This window comes from Stegodyphus dumicola, chromosome X1 (assembly GCF_044657685.1).
Source record: "Stegodyphus dumicola isolate Sdum_Otavi_A_Nest chromosome X1, ASM4465768v1".
NCBI lineage: Eukaryota > Metazoa > Arthropoda > Arachnida > Araneae > Eresidae > Stegodyphus > Stegodyphus dumicola.
This window is the reverse complement of record NC_140780.1, coordinates 6,064,056-6,078,747: the sequence shown is the minus strand read 5'-3', so window position 1 is coordinate 6,078,747 and position 14,692 is coordinate 6,064,056. Positions and strand designations below refer to the sequence as shown.

The 14,692-nt window shown below is 30.9% G+C and overlaps 1 long non-coding RNA gene across 1 annotated transcript in view; it reads right to left on the bottom strand.

Annotated features, from left to right (window-relative positions):
* Nucleotides 1-11,936, bottom strand: part of LOC118204021 (uncharacterized) — an 86,342-nt gene extending 74,406 nt beyond the window's left edge. Inside the window, exons 1-3 of the long non-coding RNA XR_015038753.1 lie at nucleotides 11,813-11,936; nucleotides 7,365-7,482; nucleotides 2,919-3,036 (exon numbers count right to left, since the gene is read on the bottom strand). This is a non-coding gene — a long non-coding RNA (uncharacterized LOC118204021). The remainder of the gene's footprint in view (nucleotides 1-2,918; nucleotides 3,037-7,364; nucleotides 7,483-11,812) is intronic.
* Nucleotides 11,937-14,692: the final 2,756 nt, after the last annotated feature.

Genomic DNA, 14,692 nt, shown 5'->3' with positions numbered 1-14,692 from the left:
GTTCCATCCCAGCTTCTGTTACAAAAGTTTCATAGAAGAATTTTAAAAATCCAGAAACGAAACTTATGAAGAAATTATTGACTATATTTGGTTCTATGATTAAGTCATTCTTACAGACATAATAACTAAAATCTTAAACTTGAGTGGGAGGAGAGAACTAAACTAGAGTCTTTGAATTCAAGGGTATTTTAAATGCATTTTAAATCAAAATTAATTTTGTGAAAATATTACACAAATATAAGGAATATACATTTTCACCATAATGTAATGTACGTTTTGCCAATTTGAAAATCTGGAGAACTAAAGCGTGAAATATAAGAAACCTGAAACAAACATTTGGAAAATCTCATCGAACTTAAATCAGTTTCTAAATTAGCTGTTTTGAGTGTATTTAAAATTAGGCCAACTACTTCATTCACTTCAAACCCATTACATAATATTAGTATTTAAGAAAACTGGTAAAAGATTGCAAATATGTTAAATAACAATTCTACTGATCTAGAAATGGAAATAACTGATTTTCATCCTAATTAAGATCAAGAACATCACAAAAAGCCATTTGAATAGTCCTAGATCAGAAAAATCATGAACTGTTAATCTTTTAAAAAGATATATTACCGCTTTCGATCTACTTAAAAATGTGAAAGAGGATTTTCAGGAACGAACTTGTTAAAATCAATGTTCAGGTACAGGATAACAAACAAACATCCGAACGACTGCATGGATATAGCCATGACATTGCATGCACCAGAGGGAAAAAAAAAAAAACTCTCAGAAGAAATGCAGTGTTAAATTTCACATTAAAATATGATTTCCCTGTATTTAATTTTCATCTTGCTGAATTTCTTGTAAATAATACAAAGAGTATACCTTTTCTTTAACATATTATAACACACATTTTTATACTTTGTTGAATGCACTTACATGCACTTGTAACAGAAATATGAAAAAGTGCAATATATAATTGCAGCTAGCCAAAATTTTCTAAACTTAAAATTGGCCCCCATTAAGTTAAAGTTGTGCATAACTGCACCAAGGGAAGGAATGCAATTTTATTTATTTGTCTGTTTTTGGTTTCATTTTCATATAGAAAGAATTAAATATAGGTTATATAGGTAACAAAATTTAAACACTCATTTTCAGTAAAAATTACAGAATAACAGATTTTGTTTCCCTGAAGGCGCAATACCTCGCTATTCCAGCTATGGTACAGACTGCATACTGTCAGAGAAAAATTCCTTTCTTAAACAGGGAATTCATATACTTTAATCTGTTTTTACACAAGTACTGTTTATGACTAATCCATGGTCCAGGAGTAAAATACTTTATAGTACACCCATCTAAATTTTTATTATTTCCGGTCATCTGTATAGACTGTTTACTTATCACGACTTAACTCCCAATCTGCATTCCACATAACTCATACGATTCTTAAAGTCACTTTTCGTAGTTTATCATTTTTAATATGGCAGGTACTTGCTCAGCGCAGACTTGTAAAGCGTGATTTCGCGTGTAGAAGTACCTTAAAGGATTCCATTTAATTTGTCCACTGCTAGAATTTCATTCATACGTGGTTCGACATTCATCCATCAACACCGGAAAGTAAACAATTTCCATCGACTGAAAATGAAATCCAAAAAATCTTACAAATCTCAAAAGCAAAGGATACCAAAGAATTTTCACATATGGAAGACAGAGAAGTCAAACAATAAATCAGAAAATGAGAAAAGAAGAATTGGGTGCTTATAAAACCCTTTGATAATAAAAGCGCTCATTACGAAGAAGAGATTTTAACTGAAGATAAGATGAAGGAATTGATAAATAACACAAAAGCAACGTCTGATCTTCTAGCAGAGAATGACCCAATTAAAGAAAAAACAGGATACTTTAAAAGAGCTACTGGGAAACGTGCTCTTTACAGCGACACGGTTACAGTTGCCTCAGTCATTCTTGTACACCCATTTGTAAGCAAAAGACATCAGCTTTTTCAAAAAATAATCCTGTCATGCATTTGCCAAGAGAACAGAAAGAAGTCCAAAAGAAACTTTCAGAGTGCTTTTCAAAACAAAGTTGAAAGTTAATCTGCAGAATTTTACTTCGATAATAATAAAACATCTCGGATTTGATTTCAAAATGAATTTTAATTTATGAAATCAATTTTAAATAAATCTTCGCAAATTGGTTCATAAAACTTCACAATATTCCGAAATAGTTCAGATTAAGGGAAAAATATAATAAAGTATGCTTAAAACAACTAAGAAAAAGCACATTTTGAGCAGCTTTAACAGAAGACAATTTGGCTGCACTAACTTTCTTTACGAGTACTCATTAAATTTTTATTTACATTTTTCTTTTGTTCAACATTTAACTTTCAATTGTTTTAAGAGAAACAGCACTTGTTAGAGAGAATCTAAATTCGGAAAAAACTGAAACAAAATTGGTTTATACACAGGCAGTGCAATTATACTGACCTGTCGTGAAGAGAAGACCCTGTTGGACAGGGAAAATATTAGGCCACACAGAGAAGAAAACGTTTAGCCTCCTCCTCGTACTGCAAAAGGAGGCCACTTGGGAAAAAATTACACAACAGCAGTAATTTTGAAACCATTACAAAGCAACAGACCCCTAACAAAAATCAGACTTCTGATAATTATAGTGTGATTAACAGTTCGACCTCACTTCGAATATTACAACACAATATAAAGAAAGCACCAATTCAGACACCTCAATACGGAATTCAAAACCTAAGAAATTAATGCATAAATGCTACCCTAAACATTAAAACGTAATATGAAGCGTTCATGTAAAGTAAATAACTAGTAAAACTCTAATATAAAGCAACATGTGAAAAGGGACGTACAAATTATAACATTCACGCATTTCTTGTGGAAATAAAGTTAATATAAAACAAGAATTACCAGCGACAGCTGTCTTTTTGCTCTGCACTATTTCTCCGTTCTTTTCATCTTCGTTCTTTTTCTTTCACGATATCATGTTCTGCAATCCAAGAGTGTACAAAAACGATGACAAAATACACTAGAAGAGGCCAAGGGGGGAAAAAAGGAATCATTAGATTTTAACTACTTTGAAATTAAAGAATAATTATACACAAAGAGAACTATCTAATATTGTTTCTTAATATATAAAACTTCAAAAGTAGCTTCTTTGGTTTAAATTCCAGCAATGTGCTACATTGTTACTAAAATGCAGTCGATAGAAAAGCAAATGATTTCCCTAATACGACAGAAGCACAGTAAGCGAAAGGGGTTTTTAATGTATGGGTACAACATGAACAATGGAAGAAAAAAAATTAGACAGTTGTTATGGATAATGATACTCGAGAAGAGTAAATAATTTCAGCGCTGGTAGAAAGATGGCACGAAAAGACAATAAGCAGGTAATTTTAAATGACAAATAAACAAAATAAACTTTACTGTTAGCTTTGAAGTGTGTTATATATTAAACTATCTTAATTCACACACAGAATTAGTGACATAACAGATCAAGAAAGAGTAAGAATCAAACTCGCAATATATTATTATTAAAAAGAGCTATATATATATACTTTTAAAGATTTTTTTTTTTTAAAAAGGGCTCAAAAACACCATTCTAAAAACGGATTTTGAAGAACATCTTGAAAACAAAAGTCATAAACCATAAAAGAAATATTTTATTCAGAATTTTAACGTAAGAACAGTTTCTAATTTTAAGTTCTTTACTTAGGTACTCTGATCCATGAGAGAGGAACGCTTAGTCCAATGTACAAGAAATTATCCTGAAATATTACCACATCACTTTAATGAAATGATAGCAATTTTTCACTCAGGGAAAGAACATATTGTCTAGCTGCCCGGGTTCCAGCCCAGCTTTAATACAGCAAGCCCAAACACATCAAATGCCATTGAATGACACAGCATTTTGAAATGATGCAAAAAATTTAAATGCAATTTCATGGAAGAGCTATTGTAATTACCTATACTAAAATTTTGACCAAAAATTAAAGAAAACTAAGATATTCTTTTTCTTTCGAAGGAATCAAAGTCATATACTATTGTAGGGGCGCTCAACTTATTGTACTATAAAACATAAACATAGGAATGAAATTTACTCAGCTATGTGAGATGTCCAATACGGAGAAATTCTGTAAAATGTAGAATAGAACCTACGTCTGAAAACACACGAAAGGTAAAACATACAATTCAGATACTTTACTTTTAGCCTTGAAGCAGGTGTTCTATACTAAACTGTCTTAATTGACATACAGAATTAGTAATATAATAGCTCAAAATATTGTAAGAGCCAAACACACATTATACAAACAGTAAAAAAAAATCTATATACATTTATTAGTGTTACGAGGGTTTATTCTGAAATATTATAATGCCACTTTCAGTGAAATGATAAAAATTTTCACTCAGGGAAGGGACATTCTGTCTGGCTGCCTGGGTTCCATCCCAGCTTCTGTTACAAAAGTTTCATAGAAGAATTTTAAAAATCCAGAAACGAAACTTATGAAGAAATTATTGACTATATTTGGTTCTATGATTAAGTCATTCTTACAGACATAATAACTAAAATCTTAAACTTGAGTGGGAGGAGAGAACTAAACTAGAGTCTTTGAATTCAAGGGTATTTTAAATGCATTTTAAATCAAAATTAATTTTGTGAAAATATTACACAAATATAAGGAATATACATTTTCACCATAATGTAATGTACGTTTTGCCAATTTGAAAATCTGGAGAACTAAAGCGTGAAATATAAGAAACCTGAAACAAACATTTGGAAAATCTCATCGAACTTAAATCAGTTTCTAAATTAGCTGTTTTGAGTGTATTTAAAATTAGGCCAACTACTTCATTCACTTCAAACCCATTACATAATATTAGTATTTAAGAAAACTGGTAAAAGATTGCAAATATGTTAAATAACAATTCTACTGATCTAGAAATGGAAATAACTGATTTTCATCCTAATTAAGATCAAGAACATCACAAAAAGCCATTTGAATAGTCCTAGATCAGAAAAATCATGAACTGTTAATCTTTTAAAAAGATATATTACCGCTTTCGATCTACTTAAAAATGTGAAAGAGGATTTTCAGGAACGAACTTGTTAAAATCAATGTTCAGGTACAGGATAACAAACAAACATCCGAACGACTGCATGGATATAGCCATGACATTGCATGCACCAGAGGGAAAAAAAAAAAAACTCTCAGAAGAAATGCAGTGTTAAATTTCACATTAAAATATGATTTCCCTGTATTTAATTTTCATCTTGCTGAATTTCTTGTAAATAATACAAAGAGTATACCTTTTCTTTAACATATTATAACACACATTTTTATACTTTGTTGAATGCACTTACATGCACTTGTAACAGAAATATGAAAAAGTGCAATATATAATTGCAGCTAGCCAAAATTTTCTAAACTTAAAATTGGCCCCCATTAAGTTAAAGTTGTGCATAACTGCACCAAGGGAAGGAATGCAATTTTATTTATTTGTCTGTTTTTGGTTTCATTTTCATATAGAAAGAGTTAAATATAGGTTATATAGGTAACAAAATTTAAACACTCATTTTCAGTAAAAATTACAGAATAACAGATTTTGTTTCCCTGAAGGCGCAATACCTCGCTATTCCAGCTATGGTACAGACTGCATACTGTCAGAGAAAAATTCCTTTCTTAAACAGGGAATTCATATACTTTAATCTGTTTTTACACAAGTACTGTTTATGACTAATCCATGGTCCAGGAGTAAAATACTTTATAGTACACCCATCTAAATTTTTATTATTTCCGGTCATCTGTATAGACTGTTTACTTATCACGACTTAACTCCCAATCTGCATTCCACATATCTCATACGATTCTTAAAGTCACTTTTCGTAGTTTATCATTTTTAATATGGCAGGTACTTGCTCAGCGCAGACTTGTAAAGCGTGATTTCGCGTGTAGAAGTACCTTAAAGGATTCCATTTAATTTGTCCACTGCTAGAATTTCATTCATACGTGGTTCGACATTCATCCATCAACACCGGAAAGTAAACAATTTCCATCGACTGAAAATGAAATCCAAAAAATCTTACAAATCTCAAAAGCAAAGGATACCAAAGAATTTTCACATATGGAAGACAGAGAAGTCAAACAATAAATCAGAAAATGAGAAAAGAAGAATTGGGTGCTTATAAAACCCTTTGATAATAAAAGCGCTCATTACGAAGAAGAGATTTTAACTGAAGATAAGATGAAGGAATTGATAAATAACACAAAAGCAACGTCTGATCTTCTAGCAGAGAATGACCCAATTAAAGAAAAAACAGGATACTTTAAAAGAGCTACTGGGAAACGTGCTCTTTACAGCGACACGGTTACAGTTGCCTCAGTCATTCTTGTACACCCATTTGTAAGCAAAAGACATCAGCTTTTTCAAAAAATAATCCTGTCATGCATTTGCCAAGAGAACAGAAAGAAGTCCAAAAGAAACTTTCAGAGTGCTTTTCAAAACAAAGTTGAAAGTTAATCTGCAGAATTTTACTTCGATAATAATAAAACATCTCGGATTTGATTTCAAAATGAATTTTAATTTATGAAATCAATTTTAAATAAATCTTCGCAAATTGGTTCATAAAACTTCACAATATTCCGAAATAGTTCAGATTAAGGGAAAAATATAATAAAGTATGCTTAAAACAACTAAGAAAAAGCACATTTTGAGCAGCTTTAACAGAAGACAATTTGGCTGCACTAACTTTCTTTACAAGTACTCATTAAATTTTTATTTACATTTTTCTTTTGTTCAACATTTAACTTTCAATTGTTTTAAGAGAAACAGCACTTGTTAGAGAGAATCTAAATTCGGAAAAAACTGAAACAAAATTGGTTTATACACAGGCAGTGCAATTATACTGACCTGTCGTGAAGAGAAGACCCTGTTGGACAGGGAAAATATTAGGCCACACAGAGAAGAAAATGTTTAGCCTCCTCCTCGTACTGCAAAAGGAGGCCACTTGGGAAAAAATTACACAATAGCAGTAATTTTGAAACCATTACAAAGCAACAGACCCCTAACAAAAATCAGACTTCTGATAATTATAGTGTGATTAACAGTTCGACCTCACTTCGAATATTACAACACAATATAAAGAAAGCACCAATTCAGACACCTCAATACGGAATTCAAAACCTAAGAAATTAATGCATAAATGCTACCCTAAACATTGAAACGTAATATGAAGCGTTCATGTAAAATAAATAACTAGTAAAACTCTAATATAAAGCAACATGTGAAAAGGGACGTACAAATTATAACATTCACGCATTTCTTGTGGAAATAAAGTTAATATAAAACAAGAATTACCAGCGACAGCTGTCTTTTTGCTCTGCACTATTTCTCCGTTCTTTTCATCTTCGTTCTTTTTCTTTCACGATATCATGTTCTGCAATCCAAGAGTGTACAAAAATGATGACAAAATACACTAGAAGAGGCCAAGGGGGGAAAAAAGGAATCATTAGATTTTAACTACTTTGAAATTAAAGAATAATTATACACAAAGAGAACTATCTAATATTGTTTCTTAATATATAAAACTTCAAAAGTAGCTTCTTTGGTTTAAATTCCAGCAATGTGCTACATTGTTACTAAAATGCAGTCGATAGAAAAGCAAATGATTTCCCTAATACGACAGAAGCACAGTAAGCGAAAGGGGTTTTTAATGTATGGGTACAACATGAACAATGGAAGAAAAAAAATTAGACAGTTGTTATGGATAATGATACTCGAGAAGAGTAAATAATTTCAGCGCTGGTAGAAAGATGGCACGAAAAGACAATAAGCAGGTAATTTTAAATGACAAATAAACAAAATAAACTTTACTGTTAGCTTTGAAGTGTGTTATATATTAAACTATCTTAATTCACACACAGAATTAGTGACATAACAGATCAAGAAAGAGTAAGAATCAAACTCGCAATATATTATTATTAAAAAGAGCTATATATATATACTTTTAAAGATTTTTTTTTTTTTAAAAAGGGCTCAAAAACACCATTCTAAAAACGGATTTTGAAGAACATCTTGAAAACAAAAGTCATAAACCATAAAAGAAATATTTTATTCAGAATTTTAACGTAAGAACAGTTTCTAATTTTAAGTTCTTTACTTAGGTACTCTGATCCATGAGAGAGGAATGCTTAGTCCAATGTACAAGAAATTATCCTGAAATATTACCACGTCACTTTAATGAAATGATAGCAATATTTCACTCAGGGAAAGAACATATTGTCTAGCTGCCCGGGTTCCAGCCCAGCTTTAATACAGCAAGCCCAAACACATCAAATGCCATTGAATGACACAGCATTTTGAAATGATGCAAAAAATTTAAATGCAATTTCATGGAAGAGCTATTGTAATTACCTATACTAAAATTTTGACCAAAAATTAAAGAAAACTAAGATACTCTTTTTCTTTCGAAGGAATCAAAGTCATATATATACTATTGTAGGGGCGCTCAACTTATTGTACTATAAAACATAAACATAGGAATGAAATTTACTCAGCTATGTGAGATGTCCAATACGGAGAAATTCTGTAAAATGTAGAATAGAACCTACGTCTGAAAACACACGAAAGGTAAAACATACAATTCAGATACTTTACTTTTAGCCTTGAAGCAGGTGTTCTATACTAAACTGTCTTAATTCACATACAGAATTAGTAATATAATAGCTCAAAATATTGTAAGAGCCAAACACGCATTATACAAACAGTAAAAAAAAATCTATATACATTTATTAGTGTTACGAGGGTTTATTCTGAAATATTATAATGCCACTTTCAGTGAAATGATAAAAATTTTCACTCAGGGAAGGGACATTCTGTCTGGCTGCCTGGGTTCCATCCCAGCTTCTGTTACAAAAGTTTCATAGAAGAATTTTAAAAATCCAGAAACGAAACTTATGAAGAAATTATTGACTATATTTGGTTCTATGATTAAGTCATTCTTACAGACATAATAACTAAAATCTTAAACTTCAGTGGGAGGAGAGAACTAAACTAGAGTCTTTGAATTCAAGGGTATTTTAAATGCATTTTAAATCAAAATTAATTTTGTGAAAATATTACACAAATATAAGGAATATACATTTTCACCATAATGTAATGTACGTTTTGCCAATTTGAAAATCTGGAGAACTAAAGCGTGAAATATAAGAAACCTGAAACAAACATTTGGAAAATCTCATCGAACTTAAATCAGTTTCTAAATTAGCTGTTTTGAGTGTATTTAAAATTAGGCCAACTACTTCATTCACTTCAAACCCATTACATAATATTAGTATTTAAGAAAACTGGTAAAAGATTTCAAATATGTTAAATAACAATTCTACTGATCTAGAAATGGAAATAACTGATTTTCATCCTAATTAAGATCAAGAACATCACAAAAAGCCATTTGAATAGTCCTAGATCAGAAAAATCATGAACTGTTAATCTTTTAAAAAGATATATTACCGCTTTCGATCTACTTAAAAATGTGAAAGAGGATTTTCAGGAACGAACTTGTTAAAATCAATGTTCAGGTACAGGATAACAAACAAACATCCGAACGACTGCATGGATATAGCCATAACATTGCATGCACCAGAGGGGAAAAAAAAAAACTCTCAGAAGAAATGCAGTGTTAAATTTCACATTAAAATATGATTTCCCTGTATTTAATTTTCATCTTGCTGAATTTCTTGTAAATAATACAAAGAGTATACCTTTTCTTTAACATATTATAACACACATTTTTATACTTTGTTGAATGCACTTATATGCACTTGTAACGGAAATATGAAAAAGTGCAATATATAATTGCAGCTAGCCAAAATTTTCTAAACTTAAAATTGGCCCCCATTAAGTTAAAGTTGTGCATAACTGCACCAAGGGAAGGAATGCAATTTTATTTATTTGTCTGTATTTGGTTTCATTTTCATATAGAAAGAGTTAAATATAGGTTATATAGGTAACAAAATTTAAACACTCATTTTCAGTAAAAATTACAGAATAACAGATTTTGTTTCCCTGAAGGCGCAATACCTCGCTATTCCAGCTATGGTACAGACTGCATACTGTCAGAGAAAAATTCCTTTCTTAAACAGGGAATTCATATACTTTAATCTGTTTTTACACAAGTACTGTTTATGACTAATCCATGGTCCAGGAGTAAAATACTTTACAGTACACCCATCTAAATTTTTATTATTTCCGGTCATCTGTATAGACTGTTTACTTATCACTACTTAACTCCCAATCTGCATTCCACATATCTCATACGATTCTTAAAGTCACATTTCGTAGTTTATCAGTTTTAATATGGCAGGTACTTGCTCAGCGCAGACTTGTAAAGCGTGATTTCGCGTGTAGAAGTATCTTAAAGGATTCCATTTAATTTGTCCACTGCTAGAATTTCATTCATACGTGGTTCGACATTCATCCATCAACACCGGAAAGTAAACAATTTCCATCGACTGAAAATGAAATCCAAAAAATCTTACAAATCTCAAAAGCAAAGGATACCAAAGAATTTTCACATATGGAAGACAGAGAAGTCAAACAATAAATCAAAAAATGAGAAAAGAAGAATTGGGTGCTTATAAAACCCTTTGATAATAAAAGCGCTCATTACGAAGAAGAGATTTTAACTGAAGATAAGATGAAGGAATTGATAAATAACACAAAAGCAACGTCTGATCTTCTAGCAGAGAATGACCCAATTAAAGAAAAAACAGGATACTTTAAAAGAGCTACTGGGAAACGTGCTCTTTACAGCGACACGGTTACAGTTGCCTCAGTCATTCTTGTACACCCATTTGTAAGCAAAAGACATCAGCTTTTTCAAAAAATAATCCTGTCATGCATTTGCCAAGAGAACAAAAAGAAGTCCAAAAGAAACTTTCAGAGTGCTTTTCAAAACAATGTTGAAAGTTAATCTGCAGAATTTTACTTCGATAATAATAAAACATCTCGGATTTGATTTCAAAATGAATTTTAATTTATGAAATCAATTTTAAATAAATCTTCGCAAATTGGTTCATAAAACTTCACAATATTCCGAAATAGTTCAGATTAAGGGAAAAATATAATAAAGTATGCTTAAAACAACTAAGAAAAAGCACATTTTGAGCAGCTTTAACAGAAGACAATTTGGCTGCACTAACTTTCTTTACGAGTACTCATTAAATTTTTCTTTACATTTTTCTTTTGTTCAACATTTAACTTTCAATTGTTTTAAGAGAAACAGCACTTGTTAGAGAGAATCTAAATTCGGAAAAAACTGAAACAAAATTGGTTTATACACAGGCAGTGCAATTATACTGACCTGTCGTGAAGAGAAGACCCTGTTGGACAGGGAAAATATTAGGCCACACAGAGAAGAAAATGTTTAGCCTCCTCCTCGTACTGCAAAAGGAGGCCACTTGGGAAAAAATTACACAACAGCAGTAATTTTGAAACCATTACAAAGCAACAGACCCCTAACAAAAATCAGACTTCTGATAATTATAGTGTGATTAACAGTTCGACCTCACTTCGAATATTACAACACAATATAAAGAAAGCACCAATTCAGACACCTCAATACGGAATTCAAAACCCAAGAAATTAATGCATAAATGCTACCCTAAACATTAAAACGTAATATGAAGCGTTCATGTAAAATAAATAACTAGTAAAACTAATATAAAGCAACATGTGAAAAGGGACGTACAAATTATAACATTCACGCATTTCTTGTGGAAATAAAGTTAATATAAAACAAGAATTACCAGCGACAGCTGTCTTTTTGCTCTGCACTATTTCTCCGTTCTTTTCATCTTCGTTCTTTTTCTTTCACGATATCATGTTCTGCAATCCAAGAGTGTACAAAAATGATGACAAAATACACTAGAAGAGGCCAAGGGGGGAAAAAAGGAATCATTAGATTTTAACTACTTTGAAATTAAAGAATAATTATACACAAAGAGAACTATCTAATATTGTTTCTTAATATATAAAACTTCAAAAGTAGCTTCTTTGGTTTAAATTCCAGCAATGTGCTACATTGTTACTAAAATGCAGTCGATAGAAAAGCAAATGATTTCCCTAATACGACAGAAGCACAGTAAGCGAAAGGGGTTTTTAATGTATGGGTACAACATGAACAATGGAAGAAAAAAAATTAGACAGTTGTTATGGATAATGATACTCGAGAAGAGTAAATAATTTCAGCGCTGGTAGAAAGATGGCACGAAAAGACAATAAGCAGGTAATTTTAAATGACAAATAAACAAAATAAACTTTACTGTTAGCTTTGAAGTGTGTTATATATTAAACTATCTTAATTCACACACAGAATTAGTGACATAACAGATCAAGAAAGAGTAAGAATCAAACTCGCAATATATTATTATTAAAAAGAGCTATACATATATACTTTTAAAGATTTTTTTTTTAAAAAAGGGCTCAAAAACACCATTCTAAAAACGGATTTTGAAGAACATCTTGAAAACAAAAGTCATAAACCATAAAAGAAATATTTTATTCAGAATTTTAACGTAAGAACCGTTTCTAATTTTAAGTTCTTTACTTAGGTATTCTCATCCATGAGAGAGGAACGCTTAGTCCAATGTACAAGAAATTATCCTGAAATATTACCACGTCACTTTAATGAAATGATAGCAATTTTTCACTCAGGGAAAGAACATATTGTCTAGCTGCCCGGGTTCCAGCCCAGCTTTAATACAGCAAGCCCAAACACATCAAATGCCATTGAATGACACAGCATTTTGAAATGATGCAAAAAATTTAAATGCAATTTCATGGAAGAGCTATTGTAATTACCTATACTAAAATTTTGACCAAAAATTAAAGAAAACTAAGATACTCTTTTTCTTTCGAAGGAATCAAAGTCATATACTATTGTAGGGGCGCTCAACTTATTGTACTATAAAACCTAAACATAGGAATGAAATTTACTCAGCTATGTGAGATGTCCAATACGGAGAAATTCTGTAAAATGTAGAATAGAACCTACGTCTGAAAACACACGAAAGGTAAAACATACAATTCAGATACTTTACTTTTAGCCTTGAAGCAGGTGTTCTATACTAAACTGTCTTAATTCACATACAGAATTAGTAATATAATAGCTCAAAATATTGTAAGAGCCAAACACGCATTATACAAACAGTAAAAAAAAATCTATATACATTTATTAGTGTTACGAGGGTTTATTCTGAAATATTATAATGCCACTTTCAGTGAAATGATAAAAATTTTCACTCAGGGAAGGGACATTCTGTCTGGCTGCCTGGGTTCCATCCCAGCTTCTGTTACAAAAGTTTCATAGAAGAATTTTAAAAATCCAGAAACGAAACTTATGAAGAAATTATTGACTATATTTGGTTCTATGATTAAGTCATTCTTACAGACATAATAACTAAAATCTTAAACTTCAGTGGGAGGAGAGAACTAAACTAGAGTCTTTGAATTCAAGGGTATTTTAAATGCATTTTAAATCAATATTAATTTTGTGAAAATATTACACAAATATAAGGAATATACATTTTCACCATAATGTAATGTACGTTTTGCCAATTTGAAAATCTGGAGAACTAAAGCGTGAAATATAAGAAACCTGAAACAAACATTTGGAAAATCTCATCGAACTTAAATCAGTTTCTAAATTAGCTGTTTTGAGTGTATTTAAAATTAGGCCAACTACTTCATTCACTTCAAACCCATTACATAATATTAGTATTTAAGAAAACTGGTAAAAGATTGCAAATATGTTAAATAACAATTCTACTGATCTAGAAATGGAAATAACTGATTTTCATCCTAATTAAGATCAAGAACATCACAAAAAGCCATTTGAATAGTCCTAGATCAGAAAAATCATGAACTGTTAATCTTTTAAAAAGATATATTACCGCTTTCGATCTACTTAAAAATGTGAAAGAGGATTTTCAGGAACGAACTTGTTAAAATCAATGTTCAGGTACAGGATAACAAACAAACATCCGAACGACTGCATGGATATAGCCATAACATTGCATGCACCAGAGGGGAAAAAAAAAAACTCTCAGAAGAAATGCAGTGTTAAATTTCACATTAAAATATGATTTCCCTGTATTTAATTTTCATCTTGCTGAATTTCTTGTAAATAATACAAAGAGTATACCTTTTCTTTAACATATTATAACACACATTTTTATACTTTGTTGAATGCACTTATATGCACTTGTAACGGAAATATGAAAAAGTGCAATATGTAATTGCAGCTAGCCAAAATTTTCTAAACTTAAAATTGGCCCCCATTAAGTTAAAGTTGTGCATAACTGCACCAAGGGAAGGAATGCAATTTTATTTATTTGTCTGTATTTGGTTTCATTTTCATATAGAAAGAGTTAAATATAGGTTATATAGGTAACAAAATTTAAACACTCATTTTCAGTAAAAATTACAGAATAACAGATTTTGTTTCCCTGAAGGCGCAATACCTCGCTATTCCAGCTATGGTACAGACTGCATACTGTCAGAGAAAAATTCCTTTCTTAAACAGGGAATTCATATACTTTAATCTGTTTTTACACAAGTACTGTTTATGACTAATCCATGGTCCAGGAGTAAAATACTTTATAGTACACCCATCTAAATTTTTATTA